Genomic DNA, 18,871 nt, shown 5'->3' on the forward strand with positions numbered 1-18,871 from the left:
AGGACACGCTCTAGCCAACCAGCAGAGTACTGGGAGAAGAGTGTGCATTCCCACTATCTCCCCACTGCTCCAGGACACGCCCTGACCAATCAGCAGAGTACGGGGAGGAAAGTGTGCTTTCCTGCTATCTTCCCACTGCTCCAGGACACGCCCTGACCAATCAGCAGAGTACGAGGAGGGGAGTGTGCTTTCCCGCTATCTCCCCACTGCTCCAGGACACGCCCTGACCAATCAGCAGAGTACAGGGAGGAGAGTGTGCTTTCCCGCTATCTCCCCACTGCTCCAGGACATGCCCTGACCAATCAGCAGAGTACAGGGAGGAGAGTGTGCTTTCCCGCTATCTCCCCACTGCTCCAGGACACGCCCTGACCAATCAGCAGAGCACAGGGAGGAGAGTGTGCTTTCCCGCTATCTCCCCACTGCTCCAGGACACGCCCTGACCAATCAGCAGAGTACTGGGAGGAGAGTGTACTTTCCCGCTATCTCCCCACTGCTCCAGGACACGCCCTGACCAATCAGCAGAGTACAGGGAGGAGAGTGTGCTTTCCCGCTATCTCCCCACTGCTCCAGGACACGCCCTGACCAATCAGCAGAGTACGGGGAGGAGAGTGTGCTTTCCCGCTATCTCCCCACTGCTCCAGGACACACCCTGACCAATCAGCAGAGTACGGGGAGGAGAGTGTGCTTTCCCGCTATCTCCCCACTGCTCCAGGACACGCCCTGACCAATCAGCAGAGTACGAGGAGGAGAGTGTGCTTTCCCGCTATCTCCATACTGCTCCAGGACACGCCCTGAACAATCAGCAGAGTACGGGGAGGAGAGTGTGCTTTCCCGCTATCTCCCCACTGCTCAGGGACATGCCCTGACCAATCAGCAGAGTACAAGGAGGAGAGTGTGCTTTCCCGCTATCTCCCCACTGCTCCAGGACACGCCCTGACCAATCAGCAGAGTACAGGGAGGAGAGTGTGCTTTCCCGCTATCTCCCCACTGCTCCAGGACACGCCCTGACCAATCAGCAGAGTACGGGGAGGAGAGTTTGCTTTCCCGCTATCTCCCCACTGCTCCAGGACACGCCCTGACCAATCAGCAGAGTACTGGGAGGAGAGTGTGCTTTCCCGCTATCTCCCCACTGCTCCAGGACATGCCCTGACCAATCAGCAGAGTACAGGGAGGAGAGTGTGCTTTCCCGCTATCTCCCCACTGCTCCAGGACACGCCCTGACCAATCAGCAGAGTACGGGGAGGAGAGTGCGCTTTCCCGCTATCTCCCCACTGCTCCAGGACACGCCCTGACCAATCAGCAGAGTACGAGGAGGAGAGTGTGCTTTCCCGCTATCTCCCCACTGCTCCAGGACACGCCCTGACCAATCAGAAGAGTACTGGGAGGAGAGTGTGCTTTCCCGCTATCTTCCCACTGCTCCAGGACACGCCCTGACCAATCAGCAGAGTACTGGGAGGAGAGTGTGCTTTCCCGCTATCTCCCCACTGCTCCAGGACACGCCCTGACCAATCAGCAGAGTGCGAGGAGGAGAGTGTGCTTTCCCGCTATCTCCCCACTGCTCCAGGACACGCCCTGACCAATCAGCAGAGTACGAGGAGGAGAGTGCGCTTTCCCGCTATCTTCCCACTGCTCCAGGACGCGCCCTGACCAATCAGCAGAGTACGAGGAGGGGAGTGTGCTTTCCCGCTATCTCCCCACTGCTCCAGGACACGCCCTGACCAATCAGCAGAGTACTGGGAGGAGAGTGCGCTTTCCCGCTATCTTCCCACTGCTCCAGGACACGCTCTAGCCAACCAGCAGAGTACTGGGAGAAGAGTGTGCATTCCCACTATCTCCCCACTGCTCCAGGACACGCCCTGACCAATCAGCAGAGTACGGGGAGGAAAGTGTGCTTTCCTGCTATCTTCCCACTGCTCCAGGACACGCCCTGACCAATCAGCAGAGTACGAGGAGGGGAGTGTGCTTTCCCGCTATCTCCCCACTGCTCCAGGACACGCCCTGACCAATCAGCAGAGTACAGGGAGGAGAGTGTGCTTTCCCGCTATCTCCCCACTGCTCCAGGACATGCCCTGACCAATCAGCAGAGTACAGGGAGGAGAGTGTGCTTTCCCGCTATCTCCCCACTGCTCCAGGACACGCCCTGACCAATCAGCAGAGCACAGGGAGGAGAGTGTGCTTTCCCGCTATCTCCCCACTGCTCCAGGACACGCCCTGACCAATCAGCAGAGTACTGGGAGGAGAGTGTACTTTCCCGCTATCTCCCCACTGCTCCAGGACACGCCCTGACCAATCAGCAGAGTACAGGGAGGAGAGTGTGCTTTCCCGCTATCTCCCCACTGCTCCAGGACACGCCCTGACCAATCAGCAGAGTACGGGGAGGAGAGTGTGCTTTCCCGCTATCTCCCCACTGCTCCAGGACACACCCTGACCAATCAGCAGAGTACGGGGAGGAGAGTGTGCTTTCCCGCTATCTCCCCACTGCTCCAGGACACGCCCTGACCAATCAGCAGAGTACGAGGAGGAGAGTGTGCTTTCCCGCTATCTCCATACTGCTCCAGGACACGCCCTGAACAATCAGCAGAGTACGGGGAGGAGAGTGTGCTTTCCCGCTATCTCCCCACTGCTCAGGGACATGCCCTGACCAATCAGCAGAGTACAAGGAGGAGAGTGTGCTTTCCCGCTATCTCCCCACTGCTCCAGGACACGCCCTGACCAATCAGCAGAGTACAGGGAGGAGAGTGTGCTTTCCCGCTATCTCCCCACTGCTCCAGGACACGCCCTGACCAATCAGCAGAGTACGGGGAGGAGAGTTTGCTTTCCCGCTATCTCCCCACTGCTCCAGGACACGCCCTGACCAATCAGCAGAGTACTGGGAGGAGAGTGTGCTTTCCCGCTATCTCCCCACTGCTCCAGGACATGCCCTGACCAATCAGCAGAGTACAGGGAGGAGAGTGTGCTTTCCCGCTATCTCCCCACTGCTCCAGGACACGCCCTGACCAATCAGCAGAGTACGGGGAGGAGAGTGCGCTTTCCCGCTATCTCCCCACTGCTCCAGGACACGCCCTGGCCAATCAGCAGAGTACGGGGAGGAGAGTGTGCTTTCCCGCTATCTCCCCACTGCTCCAGGACATGCCCTGACCAATCAGCAGAGTACAGGGAGGAGAGTGTGCTTTCCCGCTATCTCCCCACTGCTCCAGGACACGCCCAGACCAATCAGCAGAGTACGCGGAGGAGAGTGTGCTTTCCCGCTATCTCCCCACTGCTCCAGGACACGCCCTGACCAATCAGCAGAGTACATGGAGGAGAGTGTGCTTTCCCGCTATCTCCCCACTGCTCCAGGACACGCCCTGACCAATCAGCAGAGTACTGGGAGGAGAGAGTGCTTTCCCGCTATCTCCCCACTGCTCCAAAACACGCCCTGACCAATCAGCAGAGTACGAGGAGGAGAGTGTGCTTTCCCGCTATCTCCCCACTGCTCCAGGACACGCCCTGACCAATCAGCAGAGTACGGGGAGGAGAGTGTGCTTTCCGGCTATCTCCCCACTGCTCCAGGACACGCCCTGACCAATCAGCAGAGTACGGGAGGAGAGTGTGCTTTCCCGCTATCTCCCCACTGCTCCAAGACACGCCCTGACCAATCAGCAGAGTACGAGGAGGAGAGTGTGCTTTCCCGCTATCTCCCCACTGCTCCAGGACACGCCCTGACCAATCAGCAGAGTACGGGGAGGAGAGTGTGCTTTCCCGCTATCTCCCCACTGCTCAGGGACATGCCCTGACCAATCAGCAGAGTACAAGGAGGAGAGTGTGCTTTCCCGCTATCTCCCCACTGCTCCAGGACACGCCCTGACCAATCAGCAGAGTACAGGGAGGAGAGTGTGCTTTCCCGCTATCTCCCCACTGCTCCAGGACACGCCCTGACCAATCAGCAGAGTAAGGGGAGGAGAGTTTGCTTTCCCGCTATCTCCCCACTGCTCCAGGACACGCCCTGACCAATCAGCAGAGTACTGGGAGGAGAGTGTGCTTTCCCGCTATCTCCCCACTGCTCCAGGACATGCCCTGACCAATCAGCAGAGTACAGGGAGGAGAGTGTGCTTTCCCGCTATCTCCCCACTGCTCCAGGACACGCCCTGACCAATCAGCAGAGTATGGGGAGGAGAGTGCGCTTTCCCGCTATCTCCCCACTGCTCCAGGACATGCCCTGGCCAATCAGCAGAGTACGGGGAGGAGAGTGTGCTTTCCCGCTATCTCCCCACTGCTCCAGGACATGCCCTGACCAATCAGCAGAGTACAGGGAGGAGAGTGTGCTTTCCCGCTATCTCCCCACTGCTCCAGGACACGCCCAGACCAATCAGCAGAGTACGCGGAGGAGAGTGTGCTTTCCCGCTATCTCCCCACTGCTCCAGGACACGCCCTGACCAATCAGCAGAGCAAGGGGAGGAGAGTGTGCTTTCCCGCTATCTCCCCACTGCTCCAGGACATGCCCTGACCAATCAGTAGAGTACGAGGAGGAGAGTGTGCTTTCCCGCTATCTCCCCACTGCTCCAGGACACGCCCTGACCAATCAGCAGAGTATGGGGAGGAGAGTGTGCTTTCCCGCTATCTCCCCACTGCTCCAGGATACGCCCTGACCAATCAGCAGAGTACGAGGAGGAGATGGTGCTTTCCCGCTATCTCCATACTGCTCCAGGACACGCCCTGACCAATCACCAGAGTACGAGGAGGAGAGTGTGCTTTCCTGCTATCTCCATACTGCTCCAGGACACGCCCTGACCAATCAGCAGAGTATGGGGAGGAGAGTGTGCTTTCCCGCTATCTCCCCACTGCTCAGGGACACGCCCTGACCAATCAGCAGAGTACAAGGAGGAGAGTGTGCTTTCCCGCTATCTCCCCACTGCTCCAGGACACGCCCTGACCAATCAGCAGAGCAAGGGGAGGAGAGTGTGCTTTCCTGCTATCTCCCCACTGCTCCAGGACATGCCCTGACCAATCAGTAGAGTACGAGGAGGAGAGTGTGCTTTCCCGCTATCTCCCCACTGCTCCAGGACACGCCCTGACCAATCAGCAGAGTACGAGGAGGAGAGTGTGCTTTCCCGCTATCTCCCCACTGCTCCAGGACACGCCCTGACCAATCAGCAGAGTACGAGGAGGAGAGTGTGCTTTCCCGCTATCTCCCCACTGCTCCAGGACACGCCCTGACCAATCAGCAGAGTACGGGGAGGAGAGTGTGCTTTCCCGCTATCATCCCACTGCTCCAGGACACGCACTGACCAATCAGCAGAGTACAGGGAGGAGAGTATGTTTTCCCGCTATCTCCCCACTGCTCCAGGACACGCCCTGACCAATCAGCAGAGTACGGGGAGGAAAGTGTGCTTTCCCGCTATCTCCCCACTGCTCCAGGACACGCCCTGACCAATCAGCAGAGTACGAGGAGGAGAGTGCGCTTTCTCGCTATCTCCATACTGCTCCAGGACACGCTCTAGCCAATCAGCAGAGTACGCGGAGGAGAGTGTGCTTTCCCGCTATCTCCCCACTGCTCCAGGACACGCCCTGACCAATCAGCAGAGTACAGGGAGGAGAGTGTGCTTTCCCGCTATCTCCATACTGCTCCAGGACACGCCCTGACCAATCAGCAGAGTACTGGGAGGAGAGTGTGCTTTCCCGCTATCTCCCCACTGCTCCAGGACACACCCTGGCCAATCAGCAGAGTACAGGGAGGAGAGTGTGCTTTCCCGCTATCTCCCCACTGCTCCAGGACACGCCCTGACCAATCAGCAGAGCAAGGGGAGGAGAGTGTGCTTTCCCGCTATCTCCCCACTGCTCCAGGACACGCTCTAGCCAATCAGCAGAGCAAGGGGAGGAGAGTGTGCTTTCCCGCTATCTCCCCACTGCACCAGGACACGCCCTGACCAATCAGCAGAGCAAGGGGAGGAGAGTGTGCTTTCCCGCTATCTCCCCACTGCTCCAGGACACACCCTGACCAATCAGCAGAGCAAGGGGAGGAGAGTGTGCTTTCCCGCTATCTCCCCACTGCTCCAGGACACGCCCTGACCAATCAGCAGAGTACGGGGAGGAGAGTGTGCTTTCCCGCTATCTCCCCACTGCTCCAGGACACGCTCTAGCCAATCAGCAGAGTACGAGGAGGAGAGTGCGCTTTCCCGCTATCTCCCCACTGCTCCAGGACATGCCCTGACCAATCAGCAGAGTACGAGGAGGAGAGTGTGCATTCCCGCTATCTCCCCACTGCTCCAGGACACGCCCTGACCAATCAGCAGAGCAAGGGGAGGAGAGTGCGCTTTCCCGCTATCTCCCCACTGCTCCAGGACACGCTCTAGCCAATCAGCAGAGTACGAGGAGGAGAGTGCGCTTTCCCGCTATCTCCCCACTGCTCCAGGACACGCCCTGACCAATCAGCAGAGTATGAGGAGGAGAGTGCGCTTTCCCGCTATCTCCCCACTGCTCCAGGACACGCCCTGACCAATCAGCAGAGTACGAGGAGGAGAGTGCGCTTTCCCGCTATCTCCCCACTACTCCAGGACACGCCCTGACCAATCAGCAGAGTACGAGGAGGAGAGTGTGCTCTCCCGCTATCTCCCCACTGCTCCAGGACACGCCCTGACCAATCAGAAGAGTACTGGGAGGAGAATGTGCTTTCCCGCTATCTTCCCACTGCTCCAGGACACGCCCTGACCAATCAGCAGAGTACTGGGAGGAGAGTGTGCTTTCCCGCTATCTCCCCACTGCTCCAGGACACGCCCTGACCAATCAGCAGAGTGCGAGGAGGAGAGTGTGCTTTCCCGCTATCTCCCCACTGCTCCAGGACACGCCCTGACCAATCAGCAGAGTACGAGGAGGAGAGTGCGCTTTCCCGCTATCTTCCCACTGCTCCAGGACGCGCTCTGACCAATCAGCAGAGTACGAGGAGGGGAGTGTGCTTTCCCGCTATCTCCCCACTGCTCCAGGACACGCCCTGACCAATCAGCAGAGTACTGGGAGGAGAGTGCGCTTTCCCGCTATCTTCCCACTGCTCCAGGACACGCTCTAGCCAACCAGCAGAGTACTGGGAGGAGAGTGTGCTTTCCCGCTATCTCCCCACTGCTCCAGGACACGCCCTGACCAATCAGCAGAGTACGGGGAGGAAAGTGTGCTTTCCCGCTATCTTCCCACTGCTCCAGGACACGCCCTGACCAATCAGCAGAGTACGAGGAGGGGAGTGTACTTTCCCGCTATCTCCCCACTGCTTCAGGACACGCCCTGACCAATCAGCAGAGTACAGGGAGGAGAGTGTGCTTTCCCGCTATCTCCCCACTGCTCCAGGACACGCCCTGACCAATCAGCAGAGTACAGGGAGGAGAGTGTGCTTTCCCGCTATCTCCCCACTGCTCCAGGACACGCCCTGACCAATCAGCAGAGTACAGGGATGTGAGTGTGCTTTCCCGCTATCTCCCCACTGCTCCAGGACACGCCCTGACCAATCAGCAGAGTACTGGGAGGAGAGTGTGCTTTCCCGCTATCAACCCACTGCTCCAGGACACGCCCTGACCAATCAGCAGAGTACAGGGAGGAGAGTGTGCTTTCCCGCTATCTCCCCACTGCTCCAGGACACGCCCTGACCAATAAGCAGAGTACTGGGAGGAGAGAGTGCTTTCCCGCTATCTCCCCACTGCTCCAAAACACGCCCTGACCAATCAGCAGAGTACGAGGAGGAGAGTGTGCTTTCCCGCTATCTTCCCACTGCTCCAGGACACGCCCTGACCAATCAGCAGAGTACGGGGAGGAGAGTGTGCTTTCCGGCTATCTCCCCACTGCTCCAGGACACGCCCTGACCAATCAGCAGAGTACGGGAGGAGAGTGTGCTTTCCCGCTATCTCCCCACTGCTCCAGGACACGCCCTGACCAATCAGCAGAGTACGAGGAGGAGAGTGTGCTTTCCCGCTATCTCCATACTGCTCCAGGACACGCCCTGACCAATCAGCAGAGTACGGGGAGGAGAGTGGGCTTTCCCGCTATCTCCCCACTGCTCAGGGACATGCCCTGACCAATCAGCAGAGTACAAGGAGGAGAGTGTGCTTTCCCGCTATCTCCCCACTGCTCCAGGACACGCCCTGACCAATCAGCAGAGTTCAGGGAGGAGAGTGTGCTTTCCCGCTATCTCCCCACTGCTCCAGGATACGCCATGACCAATCAGCAGAGTACGGGGAGGAGAGTGTGCTTTCCCGCTATCTCCCCACTGCTCCAGGACACGCCCTGACCAATCAGCAGAGTACTGGGAGGAGAGTGTGCTTTCCCGCTATCTCCCCTCTGCTCCAGGACATCCCCTGACCAATCTGCAGAGTACAGGGAGGAGAGTGTGCTTTCCCGCTATCTCCCCACTGCTCCAGGACACGCCCTGACCAATCAGCAGAGTACGGGGAGGAGAGTGCGCTTTCCCGCTATTTCCCCACTGCTCCAGGACACGCCCTGGCCAATCAGCAGAGTACGGGGAGGAGAGTGTGCTTTCCCGCTATCTCCCCACTGCTCCAGGACATGCCCTGACCAATCAGCAGAGTACAGGGAGGAGACTGTGCTTTCTCGCTATCTCCCCACTGCTCCAGGACATGCCCAGACCAATCAGCAGAGTACTCGGAGGAGAGTGTGCTTTCCTGCTATCTCCCCACTGCTCCAGGACACGCCCTGACCAATCAGCAGAGCAAGGGGAGGAGAGTGTGCTTTCCCTCTATCTCCCCACTGCTCCAGGACTTGCCCTGACCAATCCGTAGAGTACGAGGAGGAGAGTGTGCTTTCCCGCTATCTCCCCACTGCTCCAGGACACGCCCTGACCAATCAGCAGAGTATGGGGAGGAGAGTGTGCTTTCCCGCTATCTCCCCACTGCTCCAGGATACGCCCTGACCTATCAGCAGAGTACGAGGAGGAGAGTGTGCTTTCCCGCTATCTCCATACTGCTCCAGGACACGCCCTGACCAATCAGCAGAGTACGAGGAGGAGAGTGTGCTCTCCCGCTATCTCCATACTGCTCCAGGACACGCCCTGACCAATCAGCAGAGTACGGGGAGGAGAGTGTGCTTTCCCGCTATCTCCCCACTGCTCAGGGACATGCCCTGACCAATCAGCAGAGTACAAGGAGAGTGTGCTTTCGCGCTATCTCCCCACTGCTCAAGGACACGCCCTAACCAATCAGCAGAGTACAGGGAGGAGAGTGTGCTTTCCCGCTATCTCCCCACTGCTCCAGGACACGCCCTGACCAATCAGCAGAGTACGGGGAGGAGAGTGTGCTTTCCCGCTATCTCCCCACTGCTCCAGGACACGCCCTGACCAATCAGCAGAGTACTGGGAGGAGAGTGTGCTTTCCCGCTATCTCCCCACTGCTCCAGGACATGCCCATACCAATCAGCAGAGTACAGGGAGGAGAGTGTGCTTTCCCGCTATCTCCCCACTGCTCCAGGACACGCCCTGACCAATCAGCAGAGTACGGGGAGGAGAGTGCGCTTTCCCGCTATCTCCCCACTGCTCCAGGACACGCCCTGGCCAATCAGCAGAGTACAGGGAGGAAAGTGTGCTTTCACGCTATCTCCCCACTGCTCCAGGACATGCCCTGACCAATCAGCAGAGTACAGGGAGGAGAGTGTGCTTTCCCGCTATCTCCCCACTGCTCCAGGACACGCCCAGACCAATCAGCAGAGTACGCGGAGGAGAGTGTGCTTTCCCGCTATCTCCCCACTGCTCCAGGACACGCCCTGACCAATCAGCAGAGCAAGAGGAGGAGAGTGTGCTTTCCCGCTATCTCCCCACTGCTCCAGGACACGCCCTGACCAATCAGCAGAGTACGAGGAGGAGAGTGTGCTTTCCCGCTATCTCCCCACTGCTCCAGGACACGCCCTGACCAATCAGCAGAGTACGGGGAGGAGAGTGTGCTTTCCCGCTATCTCCCCACTGCTCCAGGATACGCCCTGACCAATCAGCAGAGTACGAGGAGGAGAGTGTGCTTTCCCGCTATCTCCATACTGCTCCAGGACACGCCCTGACCAATCAGCAGAGTACGAGGAGGAGAGTGTGCTTTCCCGCTATCTCCATACTACTCCAGGACACGCCCTGACCAATCAGCAGAGTACGGGGAGGAGAGTGTGCTTTCCCGCTATCTCCCCACTGCTCAGGGACATGCCCTGACCAATTAGCAGAGTACAAGGAGGAGAGTGTGCTTTCCCGCTATCTCCCCACTGCTCCAGGACACGCCCTGACCAATCAGCAGAGTACAGGGAGGAGAGTGTGCTTTCCCGCTATCTCCCCACTGCTCCAGGACACGCCCTGACCAATCAGCAGAGTACGGGGAGGAGAGTGTGCTTTCCCGCTATCTCCCCACTGCTCCAGGACATGCCCTGACCAATCAGCAGAGTACAGGGAGGAGAGTGTGCTTTCCCGCTATCTCCCCACTGCTCCAGGACACGCCCTGACCAATCAGCAGAGTTCAGGGAGGAGAGTGTGCTTTCCCGCTATCTCCCCACTGCTCCAGGATACGCCATGACCAATCAGCAGAGTACGGGGAGGAGAGTGTGCTTTCCCGCTATCTCCCCACTGCTCCAGGACACGCCCTGACCAATCAGCAGAGTACTGGGAGGAGAGTGTGCTTTCCCGCTATCTCCCCTCTGCTCCAGGACATCCCCTGACCAATCTGCAGAGTACAGGGAGGAGAGTGTGCTTTCCCGCTATCTCCCCACTGCTCCAGGACACGCCCTGACCAATCAGCAGAGTACGGGGAGGAGAGTGCGCTTTCCCGCTATTTCCCCACTGCTCCAGGACACGCCCTGGCCAATCAGCAGAGTACGGGGAGGAGAGTGTGCTTTCCCGCTATCTCCCCACTGCTCCAGGACATGCCCTGACCAATCAGCAGAGTACAGGGAGGAGACTGTGCTTTCTCGCTATCTCCCCACTGCTCCAGGACATGCCCAGACCAATCAGCAGAGTACTCGGAGGAGAGTGTGCTTTCCTGCTATCTCCCCACTGCTCCAGGACACGCCCTGACCAATCAGCAGAGCAAGGGGAGGAGAGTGTGCTTTCCCTCTATCTCCCCACTGCTCCAGGACTTGCCCTGACCAATCCGTAGTGTACGAGGAGGAGAGTGTGCTTTCCCGCTATCTCCCCACTGCTCCAGGACACGCCCTGACCAATCAGCAGAGTATGGGGAGGAGAGTGTGCTTTCCCGCTATCTCCCCACTGCTCCAGGATACGCCCTGACCTATCAGCAGAGTACGAGGAGGAGAGTGTGCTTTCCCGCTATCTCCATACTGCTCCAGGACACGCCCTGACCAATCAGCAGAGTACGAGGAGGAGAGTGTGCTCTCCCGCTATCTCCATACTGCTCCAGGACACGCCCTGACCAATCAGCAGAGTACGGGGAGGAGAGTGTGCTTTCCCGCTATCTCCCCACTGCTCAGGGACATGCCCTGACCAATCAGCAGAGTACAAGGAGAGTGTGCTTTCGCGCTATCTCCCCACTGCTCAAGGACACGCCCTAACCAATCAGCAGAGTACAGGGAGGAGAGTGTGCTTTCCCGCTATCTCCCCACTGCTCCAGGACACGCCCTGACCAATCAGCAGAGTACGGGGAGGAGAGTGTGCTTTCCCGCTATCTCCCCACTGCTCCAGGACACGCCCTGACCAATCAGCAGAGTACTGGGAGGAGAGTGTGCTTTCCCGCTATCTCCCCACTGCTCCAGGACATGCCCATACCAATCAGCAGAGTACAGGGAGGAGAGTGTGCTTTCCCGCTATCTCCCCACTGCTCCAGGACACGCCCTGACCAATCAGCAGAGTACGGGGAGGAGAGTGCGCTTTCCCGCTATCTCCCCACTGCTCCAGGACACGCCCTGGCCAATCAGCAGAGTACAGGGAGGAAAGTGTGCTTTCACGCTATCTCCCCACTGCTCCAGGACATGCCCTGACCAATCAGCAGAGTACAGGGAGGAGAGTGTGCTTTCCCGCTTTCTCCCCACTGCTCCAGGACACGCCCAGACCAATCAGCAGAGTACGCGGAGGAGAGTGTGCTTTCCCGCTATCTCCCCACTGCTCCAGGACACGCCCTGACCAATCAGCAGAGCAAGAGGAGGAGAGTGTGCTTTCCCGCTATCTCCCCACTGCTCCAGGACACGCCCTGACCAATCAGCAGAGTACGAGGAGGAGAGTGTGCTTTCCCGCTATCTCCCCACTGCTCCAGGACACGCCCTGACCAATCAGCAGAGTACGGGGAGGAGAGTGTGCTTTCCCGCTATCTCCCCACTGCTCCAGGATACGCCCTGACCAATCAGCAGAGTACGAGGAGGAGAGTGTGCTTTCCCGCTATCTCCATACTGCTCCAGGACACGCCCTGACCAATCAGCAGAGTACGAGGAGGAGAGTGTGCTTTCCCGCTATCTCCATACTACTCCAGGACACGCCCTGACCAATCAGCAGAGTACGGGGAGGAGAGTGTGCTTTCCCGCTATCTCCCCACTGCTCAGGGACATGCCCTGACCAATTAGCAGAGTACAAGGAGGAGAGTGTGCTTTCCCGCTATCTCCCCACTGCTCCAGGACACGCCCTGACCAATCAGCAGAGTACAGGGAGGAGAGTGTGCTTTCCCGCTATCTCCCCACTGCTCCAGGACACGCCCTGACCAATCAGCAGAGTACGGGGAGGAGAGTGTGCTTTCCCGCTATCTCCCCACTGCTCCAGGACACGCCCTGACCAATCAGCAGAGTACAGGGAGGAGAGTGTGCTTTCCCGCTATCTCCCCACTGCTCCAGGACACGCCCAGACCAATCAGCAGAGTACAGGGAGGAGAGTGTGCTTTCCCGCTATCTCCCCACTGCTCCAGGACACGCCCTGACCAATCAGCAGAGCAAGGGGAGGAGAGTGTGCTTTCCCGCTATCTCCCCAATGCTCCAGGACATGCCCTGACCAATCAGCAGAGTACGAGGAGGAGAGTGTGCTTTCTCGCTATCTCCCCACTGCTCCAGGACACGCCCTGACCAATCAGCAGAGTACGAGGAGGAGAGTGTGCTTTCCCGCTATCTCCCCACTGCTCCAGGACACGCCCTGACCAATCAGCAGAGTACGAGGAGGAGAGTGTGCTTTCCCGCTATCTCCCCACTGCTCCAGGACACGCCCTGACCAATCAGCAGAGTACGGGGAGGAGAGTGTGCTTTCCCGCTATCTCCCCACTGCTCCAGGACACGCCCTGACCAATCCGTAGAGTACTGGGAGGAGAGTGTGCTTTCCCGCTATCTCCCCACTGCTCCAGGACACGCCCTGACCAATCAGCAGAGTACTGGGAGGAGAGTGTGCTTTCCCGCTATCTCCCCACTGCTCCAGGACACGCCCTGACCAATCAGCAGAGTACGGGGAGGAAAGTGTGCTTTCCCGCTATCTTCCCACTGCTCCAGGACACACCCTGACCAATCAGCAGAGTACGAGGAGGAGAGTGTGCTTTCCCGCTATCTTCCCACTGCTCCAGGATACGCCCTGACCAATCAGCAGAGTACGAGGAGGAGATTGTGCTTTCCCGCTATCTCCCCACTGCTCCAGGACACGCCCTGACCAATCACCAGAGTACGAGGAGGAGAGTGTGCATTCCCGCTATCTCCATACTGCTCCAGGACACGCCCTGACCAATCAGCAGAGTACGGGGAGGAGAGTGTGCTTTCCCGCTATCTCCCCACTGCTCAGGGACACGCCCTGACCAATCAGCAGAGTACAAGGAGGAGAGTGTGCTTTCCCGCTATCTCCCCACTGCTCCAGGACACGCCCTGACCAATCAGCAGAGCAAGGGGAGGAGAGTGTGCTTTCCTGCTATCTCCCCACTGCTCCAGGACATGCCCTGACCAATCAGTAGAGTACGAGGAGGAGAGTGTGCTTTCCCGCTATCTCCCCACTGCTCCAGGACACGCCCTGACCAATCAGCAGAGTACGAGGAGGAGAGTGTGCTTTCCCGCTATCTCCCCACTGCTCCAGGACGCGCCCTGACCAATCAGCAGAGTACGAGGAGGAGAGTGTGCTTTTCCGCTATCTCCCCACTGCTCCAGGACACGCCCTGACCAATCAGCAGAGTACGGGGAGGAGAGTGTGCTTTCCCGCTATCTCCCCACTGCTCCAGGATACGCCCTGACCAATCAGCAGAGTACGAGGAGGAGAGTGTGCTTTCCCACTATCTCCATACTGCTCCAGGACACGCCCTGACCATTCAGCAGAGTACGAGGAGGAGAGTGTGCTTTCCCGCTATCTCCATACTGCTCCAGGACACGCCCTGACCAATCAGCAGAGTACGGGGAGGAGAGTGTGCTTTCCCGCTATCTCCCCACTGCTCAGGGACATGCCCTGACCAATCAGCAGAGTGCGGGGAGGAGAGTGTGCTTTCCCGCTATCTCCCCACTGCTCCAGGACACGCCCTGACCAATCAGCAGAGTACTTGGAGGAAAGTGTGCTTTCCCGCTATCATCCCACTGCTCCAGGACACGCCCTGACCAATCAGCAGAGTACAGGGAGGAGAGTATGCTTTCCCGCTATCTCCCCACTGCTCCAGGACACGCCCTGACTAATCAGCAGAGTACGGGGAGGAAAGTGTGCTTTCCCGCTATCTCCCCACTGCTCCAGGACACGCCCTGACCAATCAGCAGAGTACGAGGAGGAGAGTGCGCTTTCTCGCTATCTCCATACTGCTCCAGGACACGCTCTAGCCAATCAGCAGAGTACGCGGAGGAGAGTGTGCTTTCCCGCTATCTCCCCACTGCTCCAGGACACGCCCTGACCAATCAGCAGAGTACAGGGAGGAGAGTGTGCTTTCCCGCTATCTCCATACTGCTCCAGGACACGCCCTGACCAATCAGCAGAGTACTGGGAGGAGAGTGTGCTTTCCCGCTATCTCCCCACTGCTCCAGGACACACCCTGGGCAATCAGCAGAGTACAGGGAGGAGAGTGTGCTTTCCCGCTTTCTCCCCACTGCTCCAGGACACGCCCTGACCAATCAGCAGAGCAAGGGGAGGAGAGTGTGCTTTCCCGCTATCTCCCCACTGCTCCAGGACACGCTCTAGCCAATCAGCAGAGCAAGGGGAGGAGAGTGTGCTTTCCCGCTATCTCCCCACTGCTCCAGGACACGCCCTGACCAATCAGCAGAGCAAGGGGAGGAGAGTGTGCTTTCCCGCTATCTCCCCACTGCTCCAGGACACGCCCTGACCAATCAGCAGAGCAAGGGGAGGAGAGTGTGCTTTCCCGCTATCTCCCCACTGCTCCAGGACACGCCCTGACCAATCAGCAGAGTACGGGGAGGAGAGTGTGCTTTCCCGCTATCTCCCCACTGCTCCAGGACACGCTCTAGCCAATCAGCAGAGTACGAGGAGGAGAGTGCGCTTTCCCGCTATCTCCCCACTGCTCCAGGACACGCCCTGACCAATCAGCAGAGTACGAGGAGGAGAGTGCGCTTTCCCGCTATCTCCCCACTGCTCCAGGACATGCCCTGACCAATCAGCAGAGTACGAGGAGGAGAGTGTGCATTTCCGCTATCTCCCCACTGCTCCAGGACACGCCCTGACCAATCAGCAGAGCAAGGGTAGGAGAGTGCGCTTTCCCGCTATCTCCCCACTGCTCCAGGACACGCTCTAGCCAATCAGCAGAGTACGAGGAGGAGAGTGCGCTTTCCCGCTATCTCCCCACTGCTCCAGGACACGCCCTGACCAATCAGCAGAGTATGAGGAGGAGAGTGCGCTTTCCCGCTATCTCCCCACTGCTCCAGGACACGCCATGACCAATCAGCAGAGTACGAGGAGGAGAGTGCGCTTTCCCGCTATCTCCCCACTACTCCAGGACACGCCCTGACCAATCAGCAGAGTACGAGGAGGAGAGTGTGCTTTCCCGCTATCTCCCCACTGCTCCAGGACACTCCCTGACCAATCAGAAGAGTACTGGGAGGAGAGTGTGCTTTCCTGGCTATCTTCCCACTGCTCCAGGACATGCCCTGACCAATCAGCAGAGTACTGGGAGGAGAGTGTGCTTTCCCGCTATCTCCCCACTGCTCCAGGACACGCCCTGACCAATCAGCAGAGTGCGAGGAGGAGAGTGTGCTTTCCCGCGATCTCCCCACTGCTCCAGGACACGCCCTGACCAATCAGCAGAGTACGAGGAGGAGAATGCGCTTTCCGGCTATCTTCCCACTGCTCCAGGACGCGCCCTGACCAATCAGCAGAGTACGAGGAGGGGAGTGTGCTTTCCCGCTATCTCCCCACTGCTCCAGGACACACCCTGACCAATCAGCAGAGTACTGGGAGGAGAGAGTGCTTTCCCGCTATCTCCCCACTGCTCCAAAACACGCCCTGACCAATCAGCAGAGTACGAGGAGGAGAGTGTGCTTTCCCGCTATCTCCCCACTGCTCCAGGACACGCCCTGACCAATCAGCAGAGTACGGGGAGGAGAGTGTGCTTTCCGGCTATCTCCCCACTGCTCCAGGACACGCCCTGACCAATCAGCAGAGAACGGGAGGAGAGTGTGCTTTCCCGCTATCTCCCCACTGCTCCAAGACACGCCCTGACCAATCAGCAGAGTACGAGGAGGAGAGTGTGCTTTCCGACTATCTCCCCACTGCTCCAGGACACGCCCTGACCAATCAGCAGAGTACGGGGAGGAGAGTGTGCTTTCCCGCTATCTCCCCACTGCTCCAGGACACGCCCTGACCAATCAGCCGAGTACGGGGAGGAGAGTGTGCTTTCCCGCTATCTCCCCACTGCTCCAGGACACGCCCTGACCAATCAGCAGAGTACGAGGAGGAGAGTGTGCTTTCCCGCTATCTCCATACTGCTCCAGGACACGCCCTGACCAATCAGCAGAGTACGGGGAGGAGAGTGTGCTTTCCCGCTATCTCCCCACTGCTCAGGGACATGCCCTGACCAATCAGCAGAGTACAAGGAGGAGAGTGTGCTTTCCCGCTATCTCCCCACTGCTCCAGGACACGCCCTGACCAATCAGCAGAGTACAGGGAGGAGAGTGTGCTTTCCCGCTATCTCCCCACTGCTCCAGGATACGCCCTGCCCAATCAGCAGAGTACGGGGAGGAGAGTGTGCTTTCCCGCTATCTCCCCACTGCTCCAGGACACGCCCTGACCAATCAGCAGAGTACTGGGAGGAGAGTGTGCTTTCCTGCTATCTCCCCACTGCTCCAGGCCATCCCCTGACCAATCTGCAGAGTACAGGGAGGAGACTGTGCTTTCCCGCTATCTCCCCACTGCTCCAGGACACGCCCTGACCAATCAGCAGAGTACGGGGAGGAGAGTGCGCTTTCCCGCTATCTCCCCACTGCTCCAGGACACGCCCTGGCCAATCAGCAGAGTACGGGGAGGAGAGTGTGCTTTCCCGCTATCTCCCCACTGCTCCAGGACATGCCCTGACCAATCAGCAGAGTACAGGGAGGAGAGTGTGCTTTCTCGCTATCTCCCCACTGCTCCAGGACACGCCCAGACCAATCAGCAGAGTACGCGGAGGAGAGTGTGCTTTCCCACTATCTCCCCACTGCTCCAGGACACGCCCTGACCAATCAGCAGAGCAAGGGGAGGAGAGTGTGCTTTCCCGCTATCTCCCCACTGCTCCAGGACATGCCCTGACCAATCAGTAGAGTACGAGGAGGAGAGTGTGCTTTCCCGCTATCTCCCCACTGCTCCAGGACATGCCCTGACCAATCAGCAGAGTACGAGGAGGAGAGTGTGCTTTCCCGCTATCTCCATACTGCTCCAGGACATGCCCTGACCAATCAGCAGAGTACGAGGAGGAGAGTGTGCTTTCCCGCTATCTCCATACTGCTCCAGGACACGCCCTGACCAATCAGCAGAGTACGGGGAGGAGAGTGTGCTTTCCCGCTATCTCCCCACTGCTCAGGGACATGCCCTGACCAATCAGCAGAGTACAAGGTGGAGAGTGTGCTTTCCCGCTATCTCCCCACTGCTCCAGGACACGCCCTAACCAATCAGCAGAGTACAGGGAGGAGAGTGTGCTTTCCCGCTATCTCCCCACTGCTACAGGACACGCCCTGACCAATCAGCAGAGTACGGGGAGGAGAGTGTGCTTTCCCGCTCTCTCCCCACTGCTCCAGGACACGCCCTGACCAATCATCAGAGTACTGGGAGGAGAGTGTGCTTTCCCGCTATCTCCCCACTGCTCCAGGACATGCCCATACCAATCAGCAGAGTACAGGGAGGAGAGTGTGCTTTCCCGCTATCTCCCCACTGCTCCAGGACACGCCCTGACCAATCAGCAGAGTACGGGGAGGAGAGTGCGCTTTCCCGCTATCTCCCCACTGCTCCAGGACACGCCCTGGCCAATCAGCAGAGTACGGGGAGGAAAGTGTGCTTTCCCGCTATCTCCCCACTGCTCCAGGACATGCCCTGACCAATCAGCAGAGTACAGGGAGGAGAGTGTGCTTTCCCGCTATCTCCCCACTGCTCCAGGACACGCCCAGACCAATCAGCAGAGTACGCGGAGGAGAGTGTGCTTTCCCGCTATCTCCCCACTGCTCCAGGACATGCCCTGACCAATCAGCAGAGCAAGAGGAGGAGAGTGTGCTTTCCCGCTATCTCCCCACTGCTCCAGGACACGCCCTAACCAATCAGCAGAGTACGAGGAGGAGAGTGTGCTTTCCCGCTATCTCCCCACTGCTCCAGGATACGCCCTGACCAATCAGCAGAGTACGAGGAGGAGAGTGTGCTTTCCCGCTATCTCCATACTGCTCCAGGACATGCCCTGACCAATCAGCAGAGTACGAGGAGGAGAGTGTGCTTTCCCGCTATCTCCATACTGCTCCAGGACACGCCCTGACCAATCAGCAGAATACGGGGAGGAGAGTGTGCTTTCCCGCTATCTCCCCA

The sequence above is a fragment of the Taudactylus pleione genome, unplaced genomic scaffold, assembly GCF_031769625.1.
Source record: "Taudactylus pleione unplaced genomic scaffold, aTauple2 ptg001248l, whole genome shotgun sequence".
NCBI classification, from domain to species: Eukaryota; Metazoa; Chordata; class Amphibia; order Anura; family Myobatrachidae; genus Taudactylus; species Taudactylus pleione.